The sequence below is a fragment of the Cornus florida genome, unplaced genomic scaffold, assembly GCF_030987335.1.
Source record: "Cornus florida cultivar Cherokee Brave unplaced genomic scaffold, ASM3098733v1 CherokeeBrave_3.0.0_Hap2_Chr02, whole genome shotgun sequence".
Lineage (NCBI taxonomy): Eukaryota > Viridiplantae > Streptophyta > Magnoliopsida > Cornales > Cornaceae > Cornus > Cornus florida.
Window position 1 is genome coordinate 38,487,167 of NW_026775572.1, and position 5,038 is coordinate 38,492,204.

The 5,038-nt window shown below is 28.3% G+C and overlaps 1 long non-coding RNA gene across 1 annotated transcript; it reads right to left on the reverse strand.

The window, feature by feature from the left end:
- Positions 1-1,732: 1,732 nt before the first annotated feature.
- LOC132286647 (uncharacterized) lies at positions 1,733-2,893 on the reverse strand. The gene is made up of 2 exons (XR_009472830.1): positions 2,781-2,893; positions 1,733-2,680 (listed from the first exon to the last, which is right to left on the reverse strand). It is a non-coding gene; the product is annotated as an uncharacterized LOC132286647 (long non-coding RNA).
- Between the last annotated feature and the right edge of the window lie 2,145 nt (positions 2,894-5,038).

A 5,038-nucleotide genomic window follows, 5' to 3' on the forward strand; every position in this document is an offset into this window, starting at 1 on the left:
AAAACCCTTTTTTTTTTTTTTTTTTTTTTTTTTTTGAAGTAACTAGTTCTTCTTAAACTATTTAAACTCTATTTCTCTTCTAAACTTTTAAGGGCTTGAAAAATAATATTTTTATAATTGAGAGAATTGTTTGTGGTTTTTTTCTACAGAAAATCACCACATCTAGTTGAATTCGTTAAAGAAAAACAGAGTTTCTAATTTTATAATTGGAACAAGTTTATGACTTCACAGAGCTAGAGGCTGCTTGTTTGATCAAACTTATATATTAGGGTGGCAAATGGGCGGACTGGGTTGAATTTGGATTGGATCAACCGGACATGACCCACTAACCCTTTTTAGAAAGAAAAAAAAACTGTTATTATTTTGGATAATTTTATTAATTTTTTTAAAAAAATTTAAATAGATAAAAGCTTGTAAAAATATGTATGCATAACATAAATCCTTCAATTTATTTTGAAAATTCTTTAATGTGCTTTGTTTGCAACAATAAAGTTGGATTTTAGTAAAATGTAAATTATAATTAAAAGTTTAAAACCTAGGTAGAAAAAACTAATTTACAACATTGCAACTAAAAATTGAGAAATAAGAGGAGAATATTGTGAAGAAAAAAAATCTCTTGATGATTTAAAAGAATATTTGTCACTCTTGTCATGACTCAAGATAAATATTACATAGAATTAAATTACTTGTGACAAAACCAAAACACTCTATCCAAATCTTTTGAATATACTGGCCATTTTCTATCATGTTTCTTACTACTGGTAATTTTGGAACATAATATGTAGTTGAATAATGCCTAGAGTTTTCATGTTTAGGGTAATTGAATCATTAAATCTAATGGGACTATATTTTACTAATAATCTCTTATTTTTTGATCAAGATATTTTTTGAAATAGAATATGTTTTTTTATTTCACTATTTTCCTCCATTTTTTTTTTTTTTTTTTTTTTTTTCCCTTCATATAGATTATTCTTATCGCACATTTAGTAACTAATATCTTTTTCTTACATTAATGTATAATTATTCTTCTAATTCCTTTAGAAGACTTGAAAATAATTGATTTCTCTTTTTATGGTTGTTCATTTATTGATTTTTATTTATTTATTTATTGTCCTTTGATTATTAATTGTAACAAATTTATTAATAACTCTTTTGCGATATTTAACTAGTTTATTATTTTTTTTTTTTCTCCTTTTTAAGTTTTCATATTCGGATTCAAACTTTTTAGTAAACACATTCAACAACAATATATATATATATATATATATATATATATATATATTACAACTCACAAACAAAATATATGATTTTATGATGACAAAAATTAATAAAATTAATTTTACCCAAAAAAATTAATAGCATGTATTGTTTTTCATTTGGTTGAATAAATTGACTTACCCCCAAATATGTATATATATATAAAATTATAAAATAATTTAAGTTCTATTAATAAAATTAATAGAAATTGATTTTGAAAAATTAGGTCCAAGGATTAATACAATTTTTTTTTTTTTTTTTTTGTTTTTCACGTATATTGGCCCCACGATATACGCATTATATAAGTCAGGAGTGTCTTTCGAATCTTTGTCAACGCCGCTATATCCCTTAGTTCGGCTTCCAACAAATTATTAAGTAGAATAAAGTGTGTCCAAAATCTTCTCCAAAAGTGAAATAGTGAGAAAATGTGTGAGGAAAAAAAAAATATAGAGTAATTCTTGTCCTCCAAGCTAACTTGGCCCAATAAAAATATGCCACATCTTCATTCCATTAAAAAAATAAAACATGGGTTATACCCATTTAACTAACCCGTTTTGTTTCTCTCTCCTTGTTTCTCTCTCCTCCCCTGTGTGTGTTTCCTTTTCTTCATCACAGATTCACAGATCAGTCTTGCCGCTGCCGGATCTGTCTCACAGCCGCCATCTCCAACTGCCGGATCTGTCTCGCCGGCTCTCTGCTATCATCTATCTGTCATCCTTCTTGTCTCCGCCGGATCTGTTCTCACCGACTCTTCGCTGTCCTCTCCACCGCGATCTCCCTTTTCTACCCAAAACCAAAATCAACTGAATCGCCGTCGGCAACGAAATCATGGCCACGCAGACAAGAGCCTCATCGCCCACCTCGTCCCGGCGATGAAATCTCTCCACTACGACCTCAAACTCGCTGGAACCTGTTGAAAGGCAGAACGGCGTTCTAGAATTCCTGGAGTCCGGCGGAGAGGAACGTGATTTACTCATCTCCACATACCGGATTTACCCAATTGCCCGGCGGAGAGGAACGTGATTTACCCTATTGCCGGAATCTGACACACACCGCCGGAATCTTCAATCACTCACTGTCACCACTGGTTTGTATACTTTCGTATTGTCCTTCTATTGTCCCCAATTTCATCAATGTTTTTTTTTTTTTTTCAAAACCAATGTAAAAATAAATCAAATAATTTTACTTTCTTCAATTTTCTGGGCAACCAAACAGAAGGTAAGGTATCAGAAAACAATAAGAACAAAACATAACAATTAATATATATATATATAAACATAACAGACTAGGAAAAGACCTTTTTAAGCGCTAATCTTTGCAATTTGGGAAATTCCTCAAGCAAGCGAGTCTTCGTTCTATGTATCTCAGCATTAATGGCGACAACTATTGCCCTATTTTTCTCTGTTGCCACAGCGTCCGATCTCTACACACATAAAGAAACACAGTTGCATATTATATATAGAGAGAGAAAAGAACTCTAGCTCTAGAGCATATGAGTCTGGAGAGAGAGAGAGGAGGGGTACCTGGAGGGCTTGATTGAGGTCGGCCTCGACGGCGGCAAAAAGACGGGAAAAAGCATCGTCGCCGGAGATGTTGAGGTCATTGTGTTTGTCGATGTCGTACTTGTCGTATTTGTTGCATATTGCGTCCACTCTTGTTACAAAACGGGTCAGTTAAATGGGTATAATTCATATTTTATATTTTTTTAATGAAATGGAGATGTGGCAAATCCTTATTGGGCCATGACAGGATCCAAGCATTACTAAAAAATAAAAAAAATAAATAAATATGTAGTAGGAGTCTTAGAAGAATATGGAAGGTTTCTCCCATTCCGTTTAAATATATAGTTAAAAGTTTAAAACCTAAGTAGAAAAAACTAATTTACGACATTGCAACTAAAAATTGAGAAATAAGATAAGAATACTGTGAAGAAAAAAAATCTCTTGATGATTTAAAAGAATATTTTCACTCTTGTCATGACTCATGATAAATATTACATAGAATTAAATTACTTGTGACAAAACCTAAACACTCTATCCAAATCTTTTGAATATACTGGCCATTTTCTATCATATTTCTTACAATTGGTAATTTTTGAACATGAAATATGCCTAGAGTTCTCATGTTTAGGATAATTGAATCATTAAATCTAACGGGGCTATATTTTACTAATAATCTCTTATTTTTTGATCAAGATATTTTTTCAAATAGAATATGATTTTTTATTTCACTTTTTTCCTCCTTTTTTTTTTTTTTTTTTTTATTATTATTATTCGTATAGATTATTCATTCTTATAGCAGGTTTAGTCACTAATATATTTTTCTTACATTAATGTATAATTATTCATCTAATTCCTTTAGAAGACTTGAAAATAATTGATTTCTTTTTTTTATGGTTCATTTATTGATTTTTCACCTAATTTTTTTTGTTGTGCTTTCATTATTAATTGTAACAAATTTATCAATAACTCTTTTTTGATATTTAACTAGTTTATTTATTTTTTCTTCTTTTTAAGTTTTCATATTCGGATTCATACTTATTAGTAAACATATTCAACAATATAAAAAATATATATATAATACAACAAACAAAATATATGATTTTATGATGACAAAAATTAATAAAATTAATTTTACCCAAAAACAAATTAATGGCATGTATAGTTTTTCATTTGGTTGAATAAATTGACTTAACCCAAAAAAATATAAAAAATAAAATAAAATAATTTAATTTCTATTAATAAAATTAATAGAATTTGATTTTGAAAAATTAGGTCCAAGGATTCCAACAATTTTTTATTTTTTATTTTTTTCTCTAATAGCTCGTATATAGGGTCCACAACACACGCACTATTCAAGTCAGGAGTGTCTTCCGAATCCTTGCCAACGCCGCTATGCCCCTTGGTTTGGCTTCAAACAAATTATTAAGTAGAATAAAGTGTGTCCAAAATCTTCTCCAACAGTGAAATAGTGAGAAAATATGTGAAAAGAATATAAATAAATAAATATGTTGTAGGAGTCTTAGAAGAATATGGAAGGTTGCACCAATTCCGTTAAATATATAGTTAAAAGTTTAAAGCCTAAGTAGTAAAAACTTATAATTAGTAAAATGTAAATTATAATTAAAAGTTTAAAACCTAAGTAGAAAAAACTAATTTACAACATTGCAACTAAAAATTGAGAAATAAGAGGAGAATACTGCGAAGAAAAAAAATCTCTTGATGATTTAAAAGAATATTTTTCACTCTTGTCATGACTCATGATAAATATTACACAGAATTAAATTACTTGTGACAAAACCTAATCTTTTGAATATACAGGCCATTTTCTATCATGTTTCTTACTATTGGTAATTTTTGAACATAATATGTAGTTGAAAACTGCCTAGAGTTTTCATGTTTAGGATAATTGAATCATTAAATCTAATGGGACTATATTTTACTAATAATCTCTTATTTTTTGATCAAGATATTTTCAAATAGAATATGATTTTTTATTTCACTTTTTTCCTCCCTTTTTTTTTTTTTTTTTTTTTTTTTTTTTTTTGTTTTTTCTTCATATAGATTATTCATTCTTATCGCACATTTAGTCACTAATATATTTTTCTTACTTTAATGTATAATTATTCTTCTAATTCCTTTAGAAGACTTGAAAATAATTGATTTCTTTTTTTATGGTTGTTCATTTATTGATTTTTCACCTAATTTTTTTTGTTGTGCTTTTATTATTAATTGTAACAAATTTATCAATAACTCTTTTTTGTATTTAACTAGTTTATTTA